The 23,887-nt window shown below is 46.3% G+C and overlaps 1 protein-coding gene and 1 long non-coding RNA gene across 3 annotated transcripts in view; one reads left to right on the top strand and one right to left on the bottom strand.

Moving 5' to 3' along the window:
* WWTR1 (WW domain containing transcription regulator 1) overlaps positions 1 to 23,887 on the bottom strand; it is a 194,413-nt gene that overhangs the window by 18,032 nt on the left and 152,494 nt on the right. The gene's annotated exons all lie outside the window — the stretch shown is intronic.
* Positions 21,057 to 22,157, top strand: LOC117366710. Its single transcript, XR_004540639.1, has 2 exons — positions 21,057 to 21,179; positions 21,922 to 22,157. It is a non-coding gene; the product is annotated as an uncharacterized LOC117366710 (long non-coding RNA).

Genomic DNA, 23,887 nt, shown 5'->3' on the forward strand with positions numbered 1-23,887 from the left:
GTGGTCATATCTTGGTGTGATCACAAAATAAAACAAACCACACCACGCAAACCAAACAGTATAAAAGGAGCAGAGATGACCAAACCAAACACCCCTCAAAGAAGGGGGTTGAATTCGATTTGACAATGTTGATCAGATTAAAACGTACAAAAGTTTCATGAAGAAAGGACGCAACCCGAATTGTGTTTCGGCATGTTTGCCTGCATCAGGAGTCTACCGTCATCTGAATAAACATGAATGGTAAGAAAGACAATTGCTTAAAAATTTGAAATACGTTAAAAAACAACAACCCAAAACCACAATAGGAATTCTAAGCCACGGTGTCAAACAGCACTACTCCCAGCAATCTAGGTGTGGCCATTTACAACCGCTCTAAGCCAGGTGTAGGTGATCACACCTTAAAGCAGGGGATTTTGTCTTCTCTGGGCCACTTTGGCCAGAAAAAATGTTTCTAGGGCCGCACAAACGCTGCAGCAAGACAGAGGAGGAAGCCGGCAAGACAGAGGAAAACACTGCATCGCCCTCAACCGTGGCCGCACAAAATACTTCACTGGGCCGCAGGTGGGACACCCCTGCCTTAAAGCACACACGTGTTTTGCTATTTGCACTAGTATTATGCAAAGAAAAATAAGCACCTACTTTTCTTAATAAAATAAGCACCATAACTAGTGCATATGGAAGGTGGAAGTTTGTGTGTGCTGCCTGATTGCAGCCTATTAACTATTTGGATTTTTAATGACTTTTATATATAAAAGTCACTCGGAACAACCAAAAAAATTGACCCATTTCACTCCACAAAAAGCACACACAAGAAAACAAAAAATTGTGTAGAATCGATGTCCAAGTTGATGGCTTTATTGGGACAAACAAGTAATCCACATATATACATCTAGGGCTGGAACCTCTAGAAACATATGGACTCTACACGGTAATTGTCTTCTTCAGGGGTTCCTCTGGTCCTAAAAGTGAACTTGTGGGTTAAAGCAAAGGGTCTCTACATAAAACTGACGCGCTGAAACCGACACTTTCGAGCCTGGGAGCTTGGAGCACGACTCTGTCGGTTTGAGCATGTCGGTTTTACGTAGAGACCCTTTGTCTTAATGTACACATGACAAATAAAATCCATAGGAATTGAGTCAGGAGAGGATCCAACACGGTCCGTATTTCGATTGTAAATATCTTCCTCAGGGGTCCTAAGAATGTCAGGTTCGCAGTATCAATGCAAGCAAATTAAATCTTAGAGAGCAACATAAAATTGAAGGCAGCACTGTGTTTGGAGTTGTGTTGGGTTCCTCCTTGTTCTAGGTATAGGTTTCTCTGCTTCACTCCATTCTACACCAAGACTATGGCTATTTTGTGACTTTTTTCTGTTGTTCCTTTTTTTTGTATAAGACAGACAGCCAAGGACCCATTAAGACCCCTGAGGAAGGTATTTTTAGTTTTGCCGAAACACGGCCCGTGTCGGGTCACTTGTAATTTTATATTTGTTTTTTACTGTGGGTTACTTGTGACTGTTTATATCCTTTGTGTATTGCTTTTATGATTTTTGAATGCTTATTAAGCTACAACTGGCACATCTGATCCTGTTCCTCTGTTTTAGTTCTATTGTGGAACCCCTATGGTGCTATTCGCATTTTGTTGTTTTATAGAATTACCCTCCACTAGAGAATGACACGGTGGCTGTTACCCATGGGTAGCCATGGGTAACCTGCCGAAACGGGGGAGAGAAAAGGATTGGTCGCCGCGGGTATGGGGAGAAGGCCATTCACCACCCCGTGCAGCAGTGAAAGGCCTTGTTTCCACAGCGCGGTCACCAATCGTGCTCACTCCCTCCATATTGCTAGTTGCCACTGCCGCCCAAGCATCTCCCTCTCTCCTGATCGCTGCCGCCCGATTGCCGCCGCCTGAGCATCTCCCTCCCTGTTCGTTACCTTCGCGGCAGGCAATTTCTCTAAATGTGCTTCCTACCAGCAGCCAGAGCGTTGAAATCGCATGTGGCTACCATAAAGGTAATTTCTGACACTACTGGAAGTTGCATCAGAGACAACCTTTCCTGCAGCCATACATGATTTCAACACTCTGGCTGCTGGTAGGAAGCATATTTAGAGAAATTGCCTGCCACAAAGGTAAGGAGCAGGGAGAGAGAAAGGGAGGAAAGGTGGGGGTGGAAAGAACAGATGTTGAAGGGACCTGGAGAAGGTGGGGTGTGGAGGAACAGACGCTGAAGGGAACTGGGGAAGGTGGGCTAGAGAGGAACAGATGCTGAAGGGAACTGGGGAAAGTGGGGTAGAGAGGAACAGATGCTGAAGGGAACTGGGGAAGGTGGACTAGAGAGGAACAGATGCTGAAGGGAACCGGGGAAGGTGGGGTGGGGAGGAACAGACGCTGAAGGGAAATGGGGAAGAGAGAGATTCCAGGCTATGGGGGGAGTGGAGGGAAGAAGATGGGTGGCAGACCAATTGGGGTGGGGGTGGGAGTGGAGGGAGAGATGGATGGGAGAGGCACAGTAACAGAGCATATGGAAGAGTCAGAGAAGGCAGACAGTGGATGTAAGGAAATAAATGAGGAGAAGATGAGGAAAGCAGAAACCAGACAACAAAAGGTAGAAAAAAAAATTATATTTATTTTATTACTTTAGGATAAAGTAGTATATTAGTTGTGTTGATAAAAATTTATAAACAAAGCCCTGCCAGCTGAACATCTCTTTCTCCAGTTCAGCAGCCAGAACTTTGATTTATAAGGAAGGAATAAGCTAAATATTGCAGTACTGAGGCTTGTACGGATGCTGCGGGGACGGGACAGTGGTTGTGGGGATGGGGCGAGGACATTGGTCGCGGGGACAGGGTCGGCAGTCGCGGGGACGGGGACAAATTTTTTCCCCGTGGCATTCTCTACCTTCTACATACTGAAAAATCAAATGTGAAATTTCTTTGTTAGAAGTAATGAAAGCATCAAGCTTAGTCTATCGCCTGCCTCTATTGCAGTGTCTCACAAACTCTGCGAGCTGACAGCACGCTAAATTGGGGACTGTGTCTCGAAGGCATGATGTCATCACGTCAACATCCATGCATGCACGGAGAGGCCCTCCAGACGGGGCCCTGAGATGCCAGTAGGGGGTGCTGCTGAAAAGAAAAGATGCGGAGAAGAGGAGAGACGCCAGGTAGGACGAGAGGCGCAGGCTGACTGCCTACAGGATGTGCCTCTCGCCGTGAGAGGCAGTCAGCCGGCGCTGGCACCTCTCCTCCTCCCTGGCATCTGGCAGCACACTATTTGCAATGCTCTATGGCTTCATCTTCCGATTCTAATCTAGCATTTTCTTTCAGGTTTACCCTCAAAAAAAGTTATTGCGTGTGGTATCAAACTTTTTTTTCTTCTTCAATAAAAGTTGCACATCTATTCCTATGACTACACCTACACCCTGTACCTTCTTTCCCGTCTCTGTATTTTAGGCTCTTTATGTCATATTCACACTGTCACGTATTCTTTAAGATTTAACATGTCATCAATGACACCTGCAGGAGATATGCTAAATAATAACCCCTCAAGAACCCGATGTTCAGCTACCAAATGGGGGGACTAGTATTAGAGGGAAGTAACCTTGAAAGAGATTTGGGTGTACTGGTGGATACAACAATGAAGTCAACGACGCAATGCGCAGCAGCCGCGAAGAAGGCGAACAGAATGTTGGGTATTATTAAAAATGGTATTACGACCAGAACAAAAGAAGTCATCCTGCCGTTGTATCGGGCAATGGTGCGCCCGCACCTGGAGTACTGTGTTCAGTATTGGTCACCGCACCTTAAGAAGGATATGGCAATACTTGAGAGGGTCCAGAGGAGAGCGACACGAATGATTAAGGGCATGGAAAACCTTTCATACACTGAAAGATTGGAGAAGCTGGAGCTCTTCTCCCTGGAAAAGCGGAGACTCAGAGGAGACATGATAGAGACCTACAAGATCATGAAGGGCATGGAGAAAGTGGAGAGAGACAGATTCTTCAAACTTTCAAAACATAAAAGAACAAGAGGGCATTCGGAAAAATTGGAAGGGGATAGATTCAAAACAAATGCTAGGAAGTTTTTCTTTACTCAGCGGGTGGTGGACACCTGGAATGCGCTTCCAGAGGATGTAATAGGGCAGAGTACAGTACTGGGGTTTAAGAAAGGATTGGACAATTTCCTGTTGGAAAAGGGGATAGAGGGGTATAGATAGAGGATTATTACGCAGGTTCTGGACCTGTTGGGCCGCCGCGTGAGCGGACTGCTGGGCACGATGGACCTCAGGTCTGACCCGGCAGAGGCATTGCTTATGTGCTTATGAATGAAATACGCATCAGAATAAAAAGGCAAATCAATGCATTTGTTTGTTTTCTCAAGGTGAACTGGTATACTATACATTAAATATAGCACAGTTACTTACCGTAACAGGTGTTATCCAGGGACAGCAGGCATATATTCTCACATGTGGGTGACGTCATCTACGGAGCCCCGGCGCGGACAGCTTTTCAAGCAAACTTGCTAGAAGTTTCAAGTTTGCACACTGCACCACGCATGTGCGTGCCTTCTGCCCACTAGAGGGCGCATCCCACCTCGTGGTCCTCAGTTCCATAACTAGCTTAGAAGCCATCCCCGGGGAGGTGGGCGGGTTGTGAGAATATATGCCTGCTGTCCCTGGATAACACCTGTTACGGTAAGTAACTGTGCTTTATCCCAGGACAAGCAGGCATGATATTCTCACATGTGGGTGACCTCCAAGCCAAACCAAAAAGGGCAGGTGGGAGGATGGCAATTTTAAGAAAACAGATTTTGTAAAACTGACTGGCCAAACCGGCCGTCACTCCTGGACAGAGTGTCCAGACAGTAGTGAGAGGTGAATGTATGAACCGAAGACCAAGTGGCAGCCTTACATATGTCTTCCATCGGGGTGGAACGGAGGAAGGCTATCGAAGCTGCCATTGCTCGGACCTTGTGCCCCGTGACTCGACCCGGGGGAGGAAGGCCAGCCTGAGTATAGCAAAGGGAGATGCACGCCGCCAACCAGTTAGACAGAGTGCGCTTGGAAACTGGGTGCCCTAATCGATTGGGATCGAAGGACAAGAATAATTGCGGGACCTTCCGATGGGACTTGGTGCGTTGAAGGTAAAATGCCAACGCCCTCTTACAGTCAAGCGTGTGAAGCGCCGTCTCGCCAGGATGGGAGTGGGGCTTAGGGAAGAACACAGGAAGGACAATGGACTGATTGAGGTGGAAATCAGAAACAACCTTCGGGACAAACTTAGGATGGGTGCGGAGGACCACCTTGTCATGATGGAATACGGTGAAGGGTGGGTCCGCAACCAAGGCTTGTAGTTCCCCAATCCGCCTAGCGGAGGTGAGGGCAATCAGAAACACCACCTTCCAAGTCAGAAATTTCAAGAGGGACTTGTTGAGTGGCTCAAAGGGTGGTTTCATCAGTTGAGCTAAAACCACATTCAAATTCCATACGACTGGGGGAGGTTTGAGCGGGGGACAAACCCTGAGTAATCCTTTCATGAAGCGTGTCACCAAGGGATGGAGAGACAGAGGGCGTCCATCCAGGTGTTGGTGGAAGGCGGAAATCGCACTAAGATGGACACGCACCGAAGTGGTTTTCAGGCCAGAGCGCGACAAATGGAATAAGTAGTCCAGAACCGAGGGTACCGGGGCCGATACCGGGTCCAGGAGGAAAGAAGAGCACCAGGTGGAAAACCTGGTCCATTTCTGCGAATAGCAAAGCCTCGTCGAGATCTTGCGGGAGGCTTCCAGCACTTCCCTCACTGATTGAGACAGGTCCGGAGGGGTCAGGGAACAAGAAACCAAGCTGTCAGGTGCAATGACTGCAGATTGGGATGTAACATGGATCCTTGATTCTGAGATAGCAGAGAAGGACCGACAGGCAGAAGAAGGGGTTCCCTGGCGCTGAGTTGGAGCAGTAGGGAGAACCAGTTCTGACGCGGCCACCGAGGAGCTATGAGAATCATCGTGGCCGTGGACGATCTGAGGTGTACCAACGTTCGCATGATCAGAGGGAAAGGAGGGAATGCATAGAGGAACTTCCCGTCCCCAATCGAGAAGGAAGGCATCCGCCTCCAGACGATCCCGCGAGTACATCCGAGAACAATATAGTGGTAGTTTGTGTGCCTCCGGAGAGGCGAACAGATCTACCTGTGGCGTTCCCCAGCGAGCGAAGACCTCGTGCAGAACTGCTGAGTGTAGAGTCCACTCGTGGGGTTGCAGGAGTCGACTGAGTTTGTCCGCCAGACAATTCAGTTCCCCCTGGATGTAGACCGCCCGGAGGAAGATGTTCCGGGAGGCCGCCCACTCCCAGAGGCGAAGGGCCTCGGAGCAGAGGGGCCACGACCCCGTTCCCCCCTGTTTGTTCACATAGTACATTGCTACTTGGTTGTCCGTGCGGACGAGGACCACCTGGTCCTGTACTACGTGAACGAAGGCTCGAAGTGCTAGGAAGATGGCCCGAAGCTCTAGCACGTTGATGTGACAGCGACGGTCCTCCGCCGACCACAGGCCCTGTGTGCGAAGACCGTCGAGGTGGGCTCCCCACGCGTAGTCCGAGGAGTCCGTGGTCAGAACCTTGCGAAATGGGGGAGTGCGAAACATTAGTCCCGTGGACAGATTTGAAGAGTCTGTCCACCAACTTAGCGATTTCCGCAAAAGCGGAGTCACCGAAATGAGGCGCGACTCCGGATCGCACTCCTGGCGCCATTGTGATGCGAGTGTATACTGAGGGATCCTCAGATGCAGCCTCGCAAATGGCGTGACGTGTACCGTCGAGGCCATATGGCCGAGCAGCATCATCATGCGCTTGGCCGACACCCTTGGTAGTTGAGAGACCTGGCGGCTCATCCGTACCAAGACTTCCAACCGTTGGGTCGGAAGGTAGGAGCGCAGGCGCACCGTGTCCAGCACCGCACCTATGAATTGAAGAGACTGAGCCGGCCTCAACTGAGACTTTGGAAAGTTTATCTCGAATCCGAGGGTTTGCAGGAAGGCAATAGACTGTCGGGTCGCTGAGATAACCTCCTCCCTGGTCGGGGCTTTGATGAGCCAGTCGTCCAGGTAAGGGAACACGTGGAGCCCGCGAGACCTCAGGGCTGCCGCCACTACTACCATGCACTTCGTGAATACTCGTGGGGACGCGGCCAGGCCGAAGGGCAGGACTCTGTACTGGAGGTGTAGGTCTCCCACCTGGAATCGTAAGAATTTTCGGCAGGTGGGGTGCACCGGGACATGGGTATATGCTTCCTTCAAGTCGAGGGAGCACATCCAGTCCCCTTCCTCCAAGAGAGGATACAAGACCGGGAGAGATAGCATTCGAAATTTCTCCCTGGCCAGGCATTTGTTGAGCTTCCTGAGGTCGAGTATGGGGCGCATGTCCCCGGTCTTTTTTGGGACCAAAAAGTAACGGGAGTAAAATCCCGTCCCCCACTGGTCCTTGGGGACCGGCTCGACCGCCCGAAGCTTCAGGAGAGCTTTGGCTTCGGTCAGAAGGGTCGGTAGTTGCGACCGGTTGCACCAGGCTAAACTTGGGGGACTGTCCGGTGGTGAGGACACAAAATTGAGCGAGTAGCCTTCGGAGACGATCCGGAGCACCCAAGCGTCTGAGGTAATCGCGGTCCATGCCTTCCGGAAGGACCGAAGACGCCCCCCGATAGGAAGGGGTTCTGGTGAAGGTGCGGAGGGGAACCCGCCCCGTCCGCTCAGCCCGTCAAAAGGGAGGCGCGGGCTTAGAAGGGCCCTGCGCCGGGGCTTGGGTTTGTCCCCCTCTGCCTCGTTGAGACGAACGTCTCGGAGGCGGTCTTGAGAAGGACGGGGTCGACTTCTGGGGGTACCGGCGCGGCGGAGGCCGGAAAGGTTTCTGTGGCGGGGGCCTAGGTTTGGGGCGGATCAGGGATGCTAAAGAGCGTTCCTGTTCCGACAACCGTTTGGTCGCCGCCTCCAAAGACTCGTCAAATAACTCGGACCCCACACAGGGCAGGTCTGCAAGACGTTCCTGCAGGTTTGGGTCCATGTCGAGGGTGCGAAGCCAGGCCAAGCGGCGCATGGCCACTGCGAGGGCCGACACCCTCGAAACCAGCTCAAAGGTGTCGTACACTGAATGGAAAAGGTACAACCGCAATTGAGACAGGTTGGACATAAACTTATCGAATCCTGCTCTTTTGGAGTCCGGTAACGAGTTCCGATATTGAGGAAGGTCCTTCACCATCCCACGCAAGTAGGAGGAAAAGGTGAAGGAGTAATTTAGAACTCTGGTGGCCATCAGAGTGTTTGAATAGAGGCGACGGCCAAACTTGTCCAGGGTCCGCCCCTCCCTGCCGGGTGGAACCGCCGCAGAAACCCGTGAGGGCTGTGATTTTTTAAGGGCAGATTCCACCAGGAGGGACTGGTGGGAGAGCTGCGCCTTATCAAACCCTTTCGGGGGAATCGTCCTATACTTTGATTCCATTTTTGACGGGACAGACGTGCCTGTAAGAGGGCTCGACAAGTTCTTCAGCCAGGTCTGCAGGAGGACACTGTTGAGAGGGAGTCTAGGTACCTCTCTAGGGGGAGTGGGAAGGTCCTGTTCCTCTAGAAATTCCTTGGAATATTTGGAACCTACCATCAGGTCAATCCCCAGGGCTTGGGCCATGTCCTGGACAAAAGATGAGAAGGAGGACGGCCTAGCCTGGGGGGACGGGGTTCTCGACCGTCCCACCGAGGAGCGGGGGGAGGCCTCATGGGAATACTGAGGATTCCTAACCGATCCTGAATCCCAGGATCCTCTCTCCACGGCCCTCGAGGGGGAGGGTGAAATCATCCTCCTAGGGGAGTCCCTGGGGGAGGATCCCGGGGTCCGTGGGGTCCTCTCCCGTTTCCTCGGCGAGGCGGCGCGGGAAGACTTTCCCCGAGGTGAGCGGAGGAGCCTCGGATTATCGAGGCGCAACTCCGACACCTGCAGCGCCTCGCCCCCGAACGACGAGGAACGATCGCGCCGAGGCGAGCCCCGGGGTCGCTTAGGCTTCCTCGATCGGCGCCTCGTCCGAGGTCGCCTCGAGGGCGAGGCGTCCGGGGAAGATCCCGAAGCCGAGGAGGAAAGTCGGCGCACTCTGCGGAACTTTTCTTTTGGGCGGACACTGCGCTCAGGAGGCTCCCCCGAGGTCGAGGTCCGGGGCGGGGCCGAGACCGAGGTGGACGGGGCCGCAATACCCGAGACCGAGGTCGCCGAGGCCGGGGCTCCCGAGGTCGAGGGAGCCGAGACCGGGGCCTCCGAGGCCGAGGGCGCCCCGGCCGAGGTCGACGTCGCCGGGCCCGCAGCACGCTGCAGCACTTCCAGGGCTCCCGACAGCTCCGATGAGATCAAGGCTCGAAGGAGATCCTGGAAGGCCGGAATCCCCACGAAGGTGGGGAGTTCCGAGTCCGGGGCACACTCCCTGGAGGGCGACCTCGGTCTCGAGTATTCCCTCGGGGTGTGCGGAGTCGAGGTCCGATGCGGGGCCGGGGTCGACCCACCCGCTTTGGCCTGACTCGAGGATGGCTTCTTTGCTGAAGGGGATGGAACAGAGGACTTACCCGAAGCTGGCTTCGATGACGACGGCTTCGAAGATGAGGGCCGAGGCGACGCCGAGGCCCCCGAGGACGCCGAGGCCGAGGTCAAGGCCGGGGCCGAAGCCGGGGCCGACGTCGAGGCCTTGGGCGGCGCGTCGACGGCGAACAATTCCGCCATTCTGGCCTTACGGCGACGGAGGGCCCTGTTCTGGAAGGTAGCACAGCGATCACACGAGGCTGTTGGATGTTCGGGCCCAAGACAGACAATGCACCACCGGTGAGGGTCGGTGATGGAGAGTAGTCTCTCACACCGGCTGCATTTCTTGAATCCCGTAACCGGACGGGACATCGACGAGAAAAAGAAGAAGGCCGGGAACGACCGACGTTCCCCGGCTCAGGCTTCCGGGAGCCCCCGGAGCCCAACGAAAAACAATTATTATTTTTTTTTTTTTTGTAAGACGGACGAAAAATAAAGCAGCACCGCGATTAATCCGATCAATAAACAAACTAAACGCGGCAGCTAGAAGGCAAAAACACTGGAGCTCAGATCCACAGGGCTTTCTTGCTCCGCGGAAAAATTTGAACTGAGGACCACGAGGTGGGATGCGCCCTCTAGTGGGCAGAAGGCACGCACATGCGTGGTGCAGTGTGCAAACTTGAAACTTCTAGCAAGTTTGCTTGAAAAGCTGTCCGCGCCGGGGCTCCGTAGATGACGTCACCCACATGTGAGAATATCATGCCTGCTTGTCCTGGGATAAAAAATGTTTCTGTGAGCTTCAGTATCTTCCCCTCACAGATTCCGTACAAGGTTTTCTTAAGATTAAAGGCAGCCAGTTTAGTTGAATCATACACAATCGGCCTCTTTTACAAAGCCGCGCAGCAACAGCCCCGAAGCCCTTTGAATCTCTATGGGCATCAGGACCGTTAGCGCTGCTTTGTAAAAGAGGCCGAATGAGACAGCAAAATTAGGTAAACTTTGAAAAGTTGCTTCTTACCAATTTGAAACTACTCTTTCTTAATATTTCCCATCCCCCCCCCCCTTCCTTTGGAAGGAAAAAGTATTTAGTCAAAACTGCCTACGCTGCACAAGTCCAAGCTAGCCTCGCACTCACTATTTAAAGTTTAGAAGCAGCTGGGATTCCACTCAGCCTATAATTTTTCCAGATGAACTACTATAACCCCAGCTCAGTACAGGGAATTAAGCAGCCTCTCAGCCAACCACCAATTGTTCTACTGCAGAAAAGGGGATAGGAGCTGGGCCTGAACTCAGTAAGCATGGATTTCTGGGTGTTTGCAACTTCCTCCAAACTTTTTAGCAAGCAGTTTGGGTGTGCATTTGTGTCCCTTATAACTTATGGACTTAATATTCATACAATTTGACTGGTTTACTTCAGGAGTTAACCATATGAATCTTTACATTGCAGCCAACTGGTTCTCTTTTGTCAGTGCAACTCAAGGTCTGCCTAAAAAAGATAACAGGTCAAAGAGAAGAGTGGGTGGGTTATATTTAAATGGTGAAGCGTAGTCAAAAAAAATTGCTGGTTTATAATTAACTGGATAAGTGTAATGTGATCTATGCTGGGCTTTCCCTATCACATCTTAAAAATTTATAAATAGGACTGCAGGTCAATTAAAATGTTAATCACATGATTAATTGTGTGATTAAAGGCGGGGCATAGCTTGTAGTCCATGAAGGGGGGCACGCATTTCCTCTCCCTCTACCTCACATTAGGTATCATACCTTGGCTGGTGGGGAAGCCAACGCCCTACCAGACGAAGAAATCCATTGCCAAAGCCACCTTCCTTGTACATGAACTGAGCATGCTTAGAAAGTGCAAGCGATGGCGACTGGAGGAATGCTGCCAATTGCCTCACTCCTGAAGCAATATGAGGAGGAAGGGGGCCACTCAGGCAGCAGATTTCTTCAGCTAACGGGGCTTCAGCTACGCTACCAGACATTGAAAAAGTACTGCAGCTTTGGAAGGCGCCTGAGCACAAAGGAGGTAGGCCAGGCTTCCGAGGGTCTCCCATATTTCCTTTCTCTTGGTATCAGATCCAACTCTCTCTCTCCCCCCTCCAGTCTCCAAGCCCCCAGGTCCACCTATCTCTCTCTCCTCCAGCTTCCAGGTCCACCTATCTCTCTCTCCTCCAGCCCCCAGGTCCACCTCTCTCTCTCCCCTCCCCCTCCCCTCAGGCCCAACTCTCTCTCTCCATCCTCCACTCCACCAGCTCTAATGTCCAATTCTTTCCCTCCCCCCCCCAAAGCAGCAGCTTTCCTTTTCTCTCCCTCTCCATACCCAACGCGGCTGCTTTCCCTTTCGTCATCCCCTAGACCCAACATTGCTCAGTCTACCTTTAAACACAGCCTCCCTTTAAATGCAGGCCACTGCCTGTGTAAGCTCCACAAAAGGCAGAAGATACTAGCAACGATGGCTGCGATACTGTAGGAGGGCCAGGAGCAGCAGCAGGAAAGGTGGGTAGTGGAGAATAATACGGGGACAAGTTTTTCCCTGTCTCTATGAGTTCTTTTCCTGTCCTTGCCCCATTCCTGCAAGCTCCGTCCTCATCTGCACAAGCCTCAAACACTTTAAAATCATAAGTGTTCGAGGTTTGTGGGGTTAAGGCAGAGTTTACAGAAATGGGGCAAGGGACAGCGACAAAACTCGTGGGGACGGAGCAGGGAAATTGAGTTCCTGCGGGGACGGGGACAAATTTGTCCCCGTGTCATTCTCTACTTCCAACAACTCGCAGAGCTATTTCCCAAAGCAACTACCAAAAATGCCCGCTGTCAATCTCCACCTCCATATTTAAGAAGCTGTCACACTAGTACCTATAGTAGAAGCTGTTTAATTTACCCACCACAGCTGGGCCGTAAATTTAGAGTGAACACTCGTGTTTGAATGTCTGCTTCCAGGGTGCCAAAAAGCCATTATTCATATTCGGCCAAACAGTAAAATATGCTATTTGGTACAGCTCCAGACCACAACAACAAATATCTCCAAAGCGTTCCACAGAAAGACGGAGCAATGAAACAAAAGCAAAGCTGTGGAACCGATGCTCTTGATGAAAAGGTTCAATAAAAGTCTTCACAGATAATGCAATACAACAAAAGTATTCACAAATAAAACTATGTAAATCAATAGGTTAATCCATATGAAACACAGCAATGAGTGTGGCATGGACCCGACATGGTACGTGTTTCAGTTAACAATAACCTTCTTCTGGGGTCCTGTCCAATTGTACCACATCGTTTGAATATGCCACAAAGCATATGAGAAACTGTGAACACGTGGGTTCTGGAATTCTTTGCTGGGAAATGCAGTAAAAGCAGTTGGTGAGCATGTTTCTGGAGGAAAAGTCCATAAGCTGTTATTAAGGTAGACCTAGAGAAAGTCATTGCTTACCCCTGAAAATCTGCATTCTTGCTCCTGGGAGAAGCCAAACAGTGTGAACAAGAATGCAGGTTTTCAGGGATAAGCAATGACTTTCTGTAGGTCTACCTCAGTGGTCTCAAACTTGCGGCCCGGGGGCCACATGCGGCCCGCCAGGTACTATTTTGAGGCCCTCGATGTGTTTATCATAATCACAAAAGTAAAATAAAACAGTTTCTTGATCATATCTCTCTTTAGCTATAAATGACAATATTATTGTTAAGACTTAGCTAAAAGGAAAGATTTATAAACTATAAAGAGTTTTACCTCATGCAAAATTTCTTTAATAAAACATTAACTATTTTTTTTTCTGAGGCCCTCCAAGTACCTACGAATCCAAAATGTGGCCCTACAAAGGGTTTGAGTTTGAGACCACTGGTCTACCTGGACTTTCTAGGTCTTTGGGTTTTGGCCAGGTACTAGTGACCTGGATTGGCCACCGTGAGAATGGGCTACTGGGCTTGATGGACCGTTGGTTTGACCCAGTAAGGCTATTCTTATGTTCTTATTATGGATGCACTAACCAGCTAGTACGCTGGTGATGTCTGCACAAGCTGAATAGCGCTTCCATGCTCTCTCCAAACCCCCCCCCCAAAAAAAAAAAAAAAAAACCCATGTGTTTAGCTTGTGCAAACAGCAAAACTAATGCAGAACGCTTTAGTGGGTCCTGAATTAGGCCATTTTTCCTGTGTTGAGGGAGGACCCCTAAACTACATAATCACAAAGTACTATCCCCACTAGTCTTTCTCTCCTGAGAAATGAATGAGCCCTCTCTCAAAACTATCCCATTTATGCTGGTTCAAACTGAAACTCCCCCTCCCCAACCACAGAGACAACTCCTATATACCACAAACTTGGGATCCGAGGGAAAGGCATCCCTAATCTGGAATCTCATGGCTGCAGGAACCCAAACCTATATACCACAGACTTGGGATCCGAGGGAAAGGCATCCCTAATCTGGAATCTCATGGCTGCAGGAACCCAAACCTGGAGCTCCTGAATATGGGATCCCTAACTTGGTCTGTAGGCGACAGTTTTTGAACTTTCATGTACGTGCTTCCTATAGAGCTCCTCCAGGGCTAAAATAATGGTGGTAATTCCATATGCACACGATTTACATGTATTAGCATAGGAAGTGTGCTAAAATTACTGTGGTTTTGTTTTAGAAATATTTTTGATGAGCAACCATCCTTCCTAGAGCAGAAGTAAAATCGCACACTAAAGTACACCTACTGTATTACCCCAGCTTTTCATGTTGTTGTTTTTCTCTATAAATCTGAGTTCCATAACTCTTATCATGCACGTTCTCTGCTCAGAGCCTAGCCTAAAGGGTTCCACAAAATACTATCCCCACTAGTCTTTCTCTCCTGAGAAATGAATAAGCCCTCTCTCAAAACTATCCCATTTATGCTGGTTCAAACAGAAACTCCCCCTCCCCAACCACGGAGACAACTCCCTGAAACTCATCTTCTTCCCCGGCTGGGTGTGTCTCTCCCTGAGAAGCAGCAGCTGGTGGGTCAGGAAGGGCTGGAAAGGGCCAGCCTGCCAGCAGCTGCTGACAACTCAAAAGGATATATAATGTAAGGCCTGCCAAAAGAATTCCACTCCCTTTCACCCAAACTCTCTGCGCCTCACCTCAAGTCGCCTGGCAACTAGGTCGGCACTTACTCAGCAGTTTTCTCAAGGCAGGTTACATTAAGAGAAGCAGAAGCCCCTGTAGTGAAGGACTAGCTCAGAAATAACAGGGCCTCAGAGGGCCTCAAGCTCTCACTGTAGAGAGAAAGTAAAAAAAAAAAAAATAAAAAGTCACCCCACTTAAGTGGCTACTACTATTTTGAAAAAAAACCCACAGTATCTGCAGTTTATCACTGTGCTCAGAATTATTTTACTTTTAAAAAAAAGTGCAAAGAGGCATGTTACATCAGTGAAACAAGCCAACATATTGGAAAAACTGACCACTGCACCAATGATTTTATGGTGATACATAATGACCACACTCCGGCTACAAGATATTCTGTAACTATGTGCCATCTTCAAAGGGGCATATTTTGCAGGTGAGCATTCACAATTATTAACATAAATTATAGAATACTAAGATTTGCATGTGTTCTTTAATGAACTAAGTGCAAGCACATAAAAAACATATAAAACAATGGCAGATAAAGGCCATGTGGCCCATCCACAACATCTATCATCTCTTCCTTCCCCTAAAAAATCCCACATGCTTGTCCTATACTTTCTTGAATTCAAATATAGTCCTTGCCCCGACTACCTCTGCTGGGAGGTCATGATACGTATCCACCACCCTTACATAGTAACACAGTAAATGATGGCAGAAAAAGACCCCTCGCGGTCCAGCCAGTCTGCCCAACAAGGTGACCAGAGCCTTGTTAAAATGCTGGTTGTGAAGTTGAAGTCACCACCATGCCAACCATGATGGGAATGGAATAATCTCGCAGCGACAGCTGGAACAGTACATAGATGAAAGAAAGCGTGAGGGACAATCGCGCAAGAACAAAGGAGCTCAGACAAATGTACGCAGGACGTCAGCGCGCCGGATTAAAAGTTAAGTTTGAAGCACTCCGAGGGGGTGTGATAGAACCTCCCCAGTTTACTTAGAAGTGTTGATGATGCTGTTGGGGGGCTTGGGGGAGGGGAACCCCCCTATTACAGAGGAAGGAAGTATAATTTTTTTCCTGTTTTAGGGAAAAATTACAGTCATTCCCCCCCCCCCCCCACGGTATGTGCTACGCACAAATATTAGATTAAATGTTGTGTACTGCTGACAGTGTTCAACTTACCAGTCAAGATGCCTCCCCCTCCCCCTCCAAAGCTGCACAGTTCCCCCACTCGCAGTAAGATGATCAACACACTGAATATGTTGAACCTTCACCTGTCTCTTGCCATGTGCAGGACACGTACAAGTCTGTCCAGCATCAGGCTTCTGTTCCCCCAAGCTGGATTTCCGTGAAGAAGTATTTCTTTAATTTTGAGTCCATCCCCTTCAACTTCATCTTATGCTCTCTTGTTCCAGATCTTCCTTTCAGTTGAAAGAGCTCTATGGCTTGTGTACCTATTTGCACTTAAAATACCCTTTTTTTTTTCAAAATAGACTCCAAATAGATGCATTCTTGGTGCCTAAGAATAGGCATTCTTTTATAGAATCGCCCTCTAATGGTGGAGTCACACCATCGAGCTATACAAGAGGCATTACGATAGTCTCCATTTTACATTTTGTTCTTTTCCTAATAAATCCCTGACCAGTTTTGGATAGCAAGTTCTTCACATGAAAAAAAACCTTGCTGAATCAATATGGCAGTTTGCGAATAATAAATTATGCAACATACCTTTTCTCTGTTTCTTAGAATTATCTTTAATGTCATACTGGTCAGAGACTATATGAATTAATTAGCTTTAAGAGGACATCTTCATTTCTTCCAGTCACTCTGAGGTAACGCTGCATCATTCTGCCCAGGCTTATTATAGATTAACCTAATGGCCATTTAGATGAATTAGTATTATATTGTTAGACAAAAGGGTTGGTGTCACTATACAACTGCTAACATTTCTCCATATGCTGACCCCATTTCCACCACACACCCAAATTACAGGGTGGCCATTCGTGGTAATTACTATGTTACTTTACAGCAGCTTCAAGACACGAGATGTAATTACTACAATAACTCGTGAAGAGTAGACAAGTTGGCACTACCCCTTCTATGTGGAGGATGTCTGTGAAAAATCTGCTGTGTAATTGGAGGTGGTAACCACAGCTTCCTGTTTGTTTTCTCCATAATCTTCTCTGAATTTTCGGTTCTTATTGTCTACGTTCATCAATGGAACTAACCGGCTAAAGTTCAGGACTATATGTTGAGGCCTTTTTCTAAATTCTTGTTATAGAGTTAGTTAAGGTAGGTTGAACTGTGATCATCACGATATAATTTAGTGAAGATTGACAACTTATAATTTCCTCTGGTTTTTGAGGTTACCTTAAGGAGGGTAACATTAGTATGTGATTGTACTGTAATTGATAGCGTTATCCAGGTCTCTAAACTGTGCCACAAATTAAGATCCTGCAAATGTGACCTGGACCCGTTCCCTTCCTACCTTTACGAGAAAATTCCCGCGCAGGCTATTTCATCTCTCACCAGACTTATCAACTCAGCCTTACTATCTGGCCTATTTTCCGTACAAATGGGACACATTGCCCTGACCCCACTTTTGAAAAAAAGCTGATCTAGACCCATCCTCCCCTTCCAGCTATCGTCCTATAGCAAATATTCCTCTCCTGACCAAAATGCTCGAGGCTATTATATCCACTCAGCTCTCATCTTACTTAGAGAGATTCTCCATTCTATTACCTTGCCAATATGGCTTCAGACCCAATTTCAGCACTGAATACCTGCTGACCTCTTTAATCTCAAAGATCCAACAACTTCAATCTCGTAATATTTTTGCTATCCTTCTACAATTCAATCTATCTGCGGCCTTTGATGTTGTCCACCACGATATCCTAATTTACCAACTTTCTGAGATAGGCATTGATTCCACAGTCTTAGACTGGTTCTCAAAATTTTTACGATCCCGCTCTTACACAGTTAACATGAATGGAACCATGTCTTCTCCTTGGAGTCCACTATGTGGTGTTCCCCAGGGATCACCTCTGTCCCCTATTCTTTTCAACATTTATATGTCTTCTTTGAAATTCTTCCATCTAGCTCCCTTTGAAACTCTATTTACATATGCAGATGACATCCTTTTCCTTCTCGAGATAGATTCGAACCTCACCGAAAATATAACAGCTTGCATAACGAAACTCCAATCCTGGGCCTTGTCTGTACAAATGAAGCTGAATGAGTCCAAAACAAAACTACTCTGACTTGGCCCAAAATTAGATCAGTTACCCATGCTCATTCCACTACCTTCTGGTCCCACACTGCAGATCGAATTCTCAAGCAAAGTTTTGGACATCATTATTGACTCTACACTTTCCTTTAATGATCATCTCAACTCTCTGGTAAAAAAATGTTGTTTTAGTCTTCACATGTTGAGGAAAGTGAGATCCTGCTTCCGCCAACAACATTTTGCTGTCCTTGTACAATCAATCATTCTTTCTAGACTGGACTATTGCAATTCCATCTATTTAAGTCTAACCAATAAAAATTTTCAAAGACGCTAATTTGACCATGTTTTCTTCTGTCAAAACTTCACTGGCTTCCGGTGATTTATAGGATTCACTTTAAATGTACCTGCTTAATATTCAAGATCCTACATGGCATCCCCTAATTCCACAATCCTGGAATTCTTCAAGACCTGACACTACCAGATCCACCCACAAACTCAAACTATCTTTCCCCTCGTTAAAAGGCGTCATGTATGCAGATAAATTAGGGAAATCCCTTTTCTTCAAATTCACTGAGATTTGGAATAACCTCCCTGTCCCGCTGCTGAACCTAGGCTCATTCCAATTATTCCGAAAGCATTTGAAAACCTGGCTTTTCTCCAAAACATAAAGCTATCTATTTAAAATGTAATGCTAGCTATCCTCTTCATAACCTCTAATTTCTTATTATGTCCTTCCCTCATTTATTGAATTTACCTGTAAACCATGCCGAACTCTATCTTTATGTGCGGTATGATGATGCGGTATACAAACTTAAGGTTTAGTTTAGTTTAGTTCAAGACAGCATCCTTGTATGCTGTCTTGAACTATTGTCAACGTTTTATTGTTAACCGCTTAGGTATAGGTGGTCTAGAAATTTTAGAAATAAATAAATATGCAGTTCAAGGATAAAGACATGGAGCTGGATTTCAAAATGACCATTTGCCAGATTTGACCTAGGGTTTCTGGCTTTACCAACCAGATCCTGGTCCTCTGGAAATTCACCAACTACACATTTTATGTATGTAAGCATTTTGTAAACTGTTTTGATATAAAACGGGATAAAAATTTTTAAAATAAAAAAATTTAATAAATACATATAGAAACATTTAAATACCCATGTGACATAAATATGCATGAGGGGGAGTCTCTTTCAACTGAAAGGAAACTCCAGAGTGAGAGAGTATGGGATGACGTCAAGAGGTGATAGGCTCAGGAGTAATCTAAGGAAATTCAAGAAAGCGTGGGACAGGCATGTGGGATCACTTAGAGAGAGAAGAAGATAGTGGAAGATGTGGAAGGGCAGACTGGATGGGCCATTTGGCCTTTATTTACTGTCATGTCTCTATGACAAAAAGAGACAGAAAGAGACAAAAAGAGACAGAAGTATTAACTGGAGGATAATGTGCAGAAGTTAGCGAAGGCACAGGACAGAAATGGAAAACTGCAGGAATGAAGAACAGGAGAAGGGAAAAGGGATAGGGCTTGATATACTGCCTTTTTGTGATTACTGTCAATGCGGTTTTACATGTTACATACAAGTACTTTTAAGTGAAAAAGTGAAAGAGGAGGTTGCGGGGCAGTAGTGTAGGCAGATATTCAATTTTGGGTGGGAACAAGAACCCCCCCCCCCTCCAAGTGACCCAGGGGTCTCTTTTCCACCACCTCCAAAATATATTTTAAATGCCACTTCTTCACCGATGGCAAGCAGTGAGCAATGCACACTGCCCAGCGCCAGCTCACAACCTTCTCTATGATGCAAGTTCTTGGGAATATGAGACATCACTGCTTGCTGCAGGTGAAGAAGTGGCATTTAAAAGGTATGTGAGGGAGAGATGCTGAGAGTTCTCAACTGGCAGGGCTTAGATATTTCTTACCAGCCACATACATCAAAGATCTGGGGCAACTGGGTAGGCCTGAACCCACCTGGGCCCACCCATGGCTATGGAGAACAAAGAGCAGACCAAATGAACGTACATTCTGAAGAGCTTTATTAAAATGCCAGAAGTGGCCACGTTTCACCAAAGGCTGCATCAGAGGCAAAATACAAAAAGAATCTAAAATCTTATACTTCCAGAGAGGTGAACAGACAACACGTACTTCTCTCTGGGTCAGCAAAGTATGTAAAACTGCACAGCAACAATTCTTCATCCAGAAGTAAACAGATTTACTAAAATCTGGACTAAATTAGTAATCTAAAATTTTGTAAATTTTAGATTTCCTAAAATCATAGACTAAATAAGCATATGAAAGAACCAGGAACAATTTGACGACCAGGCTAAGAAATTAAAAAAAAAAAACAAACAAAGAGAAGTTAGTTGGGTAAAAAGCTAGAAAGAAAAAGGAGTGAGAGAGACTAAAGTTTGAAAAATATATTTTTTTTAATTGACAAAACATTAAAACTAAAGTAAAGAAAGATGAATCCCAGCATGATTGTAGATATTACATACAAAAGATGACAAAGTATAAAAGCTGAATGGCTTACAATTTAGCTGCAGAGGTCCAGTTTTACAAAAATGAACAGGACTACAGTCAAGGACTGCTTTGCCTGCTCAAAACAGCAACAAAATCATGGGAGAGGTACACAGGATCCTTAACGACTGGTAAAGCATGGTTAAAATGTGCAGTCTGTAGTTCTGTAACAGGCAAAAAAATGGCCAGACCAGATGGCCCTTGCACTTTTTATGTGATGTCATATTCTCTGCTTTGTAAGTAATTTTAAGAAACAATTATCAGCCAATCGGTTTATCTCTAGTTCTTATAAAGCCATACCCTCTCTATCCCAGCTTTTTCAGTTCTGCCTTGTGATATTGCATATAAGGTCACTTAACCCTTTCCCATGTATTGCAAAACACATGCCATTGTTCTGGACCATATGAGAAAAACAAAAATAGGATAATTTTTGATATTTTTTTCTGGGTTTTTTTTCTAATTTTCTTACCATTTACTCATGCTATGCAATTTTATTGACGAGTTAATTTTTGATCTTCATTTATTCAAAACTAAATGAAGTCCTAAAACAAGCGTAGGTAAGTGTATGTAATCTTTGGGAGGCTGTTCTGGTCTGGAACACAGTGTCTCAGCTTTGCTCCAACTTACAAACTGTTCCAGAATCCACATAAGGCACATCTGATAAGAGGAGAAATACTAAACGCAAGCAAGACTGACTTTCTGACAGTGCAAGCCAAATCTTCAGCAGCTCTGGAATACATAAAATCATTCCTGGGATTGGAGTCATAAAAGCAAATCTGATGGAAGACAGTAGAAATACTTCTTATAATCTGTGGACCCCATGGAGAGGCGATGGTATAAATTTCCAGCTTTTATTTGATATTTCAACTGTATTTTGAGGAAGGTGGTACATGTATATTTTAGGTATATAAGTTCATTAAGAGCCCAATGATAGGGCTTACTTTCAAGAACTAGGTTAAAACTTCCTTCTTTCAAGAAGCTTTTGGCCAGGATTCAATTGAATCGGAGCTCATTCTTATTTTCTGATGGATTTTTGGGCCATTAATCAGAAGTTCTGTGGTTTTTTTTAATTTTTATTAGTTAATGATGTGATTTTTTTTTTTAAAGAACATAAGACTAGCCTTACTGGGTCAGAGCAAAAGTCCATCAAGCCCAGTAGCCTGTTCTCACAGTGGCCAATCCAGGTCAATAGTACCTGGCCAAAACCCAAAGAGTAGCAATATTCCATGCTACCGATCCAGCGCAAGCAGTGGCTTCCCCCATGTCTTTCCTCTGTGGGTTTTTTTTAAGAATTGTAATTTTCCCCCTTTCTATCCTTTTGTGCTACCCTTCCCCCCCCCCCAAGTAAGTCTGTTTTCGTACTGTTTTTATCTTTTATTTATTTCTAATTTTAACTGTACAACGTTTTGAAATGTTATGTAAAATGTTTTATCAAATTTTTAATAAACTATAAACTAAACTATGTATTATTGCACTCATTTAGGTGTGAGTGTTGTCCTGTACGATTGGTTTTGTATGGATTAGGTCTATCCTATTTAATGATGGAGTTCTTTTATTTTGTTTTGCTCTTCTGCAGTTTTTCACAGGTCGAGAGGCTAAGGAGACCAAGCTAACGGTCACTAGGATGGACCATTTTGGTTTTGCCTGATGTCATTTGGCCCGTGATCCTTTTCCAGTTATAAGTCTGATGTTTCTCCTCCATTCATGCAATGTGCAATATGTTAATTTACGATATAGTTCTTGGACTCGACAGAAAAGTATTATTTATAAAAATCTTCTTACAAATAAAAATAAAAATTTCTTCTTCTTATATATTATTGTACTGCAATCAGAGTGGCCAGAGGACCTTAGTTGAAGGTTTAGAAAAGTGTCCTGCAAACTTTCTCGAGCTGCGGCACACTAAAGGTAGTGGCCGTGGCTCGAGGCACCTGGGAAGTGCACGGATATCGCCGTGATGACATCACGTGCATGCGTGATATCATCATGTCGATGTCCGCATGTGTGTGAAGGCCCTCCATGCGGCCCCGATACGCCAGTGAGGGGTGCCAGAAGGCAAGAGGACCAGAGAGGATAGGTGTTGGCGCCCACTGATTGCCTACAGGACATGCCTCTCGTCCTGTAGGCAGTCAGCTAGCGCCTCTCCTCCTCCCCAGTGTTCCGCGGCACATCTGAAATCTCAGGAGGCACATTAGTGTGCCTTGGCACAGTTTGAGATACACTGGTTTAGAGTGATTGATACTACTTTTTTTGCTATAATTGTTGGAACTATGGCATGGAATAGAAATTCCAGTAAAAGAACTAGCAGAATAGCCCAGAGACTGAGGAATCTCATCCTAGCCATGATTTAATTTTTTCCTTCATCCACAGTAAAAATTGTAAAGAACATAGAGTTAGTTACGTGATGACGCCATGGAGATTATGTTTTTCCTAAAGTACTGACCAGAACAGTTTAGCAGTCCAGAAATTTATGATCTTCTACGTAGGGGTTAGATAAATGGGAGGATTAGAAATCCTGTAAATTATAACTCAAGCAACGTCCAAGTCTAAATGAAACATTCAAGTAAACAGATTATGTTATGCAACTTTCTATCTGTTCCCTTCACTTCAGGATTTGTATATAGTGTTTAAACCGTTAAACGTCATTGTGGTCCTCCCTAGATGGCCGATTAGCTACAAAAGGCAGAACAAAAATTTAAAATATAAAAAAATTAAATAAACATAATGAAAAAGGTACTAACTATTCTCAAGAAGTAGCAGTTCCCCTGTCTGCCTCTGCTTTTTGATGAAGTCGTTACATATGTAAATGACCTCTTACAAAATGATGCCTGGCATAAAGATATGCTTCATAACACGACAGCATGCAGCTTTCTGGTGGGTGTGCAGAGGTGGAGTTAGCGTGCACACACAGATTTAAGAAATACTTTGATCTACGCCAGGAATTCTAAACCCAGTCCTCAGTCTGTCAGGTTTTCAGGATGTCCACAATGAATATGCATGAGATAAATTTGCATGCACTATCTCCACTGCATGTAAATATCTCTTTTGCCTATTCATTGTGAGTATCCTGAAAATCTGACTGGTTAGGTGTGTCCAGAGGACTGGTTTGAGACCACTGATCAATGGGCGTCAGGTATGTGCCTTCATTTGCATAAGGTCTTGAGCGGGCGGGCGTGATTGTGCTTACGTTCAAGGTGCATTCTTGGCCACATACATGCTTTATAAAGATAAGTAGATGCCTGCTTGTCTTTATAAAATATTCTATAGGTGCCTATCCATGGTATGTTATAAAATTACCCTCATTAGGTACTATAGACCAGTGGTTCCCAACCTTGTCCTGGAGGATCACCAGGCCAATTGGGTTTTCAGGATAGCCGTAATGAATATGCATGGAGTAGATTTGCATGCCTGAAGCATATTCATTGCCTGGCCTGGTGGTCCTCCAGGAGAGGGTTGGGAACCACTGCTATAGACTATAAAAGATGTTTAACTGAAGATCAGTTTAAGATGTTCTATGTGAAAGGTTCTGTTTTATGTAATACTCT

The sequence above is a fragment of the Geotrypetes seraphini genome, chromosome 9 (assembly GCF_902459505.1).
Source record: "Geotrypetes seraphini chromosome 9, aGeoSer1.1, whole genome shotgun sequence".
NCBI lineage: Eukaryota > Metazoa > Chordata > Amphibia > Gymnophiona > Dermophiidae > Geotrypetes > Geotrypetes seraphini.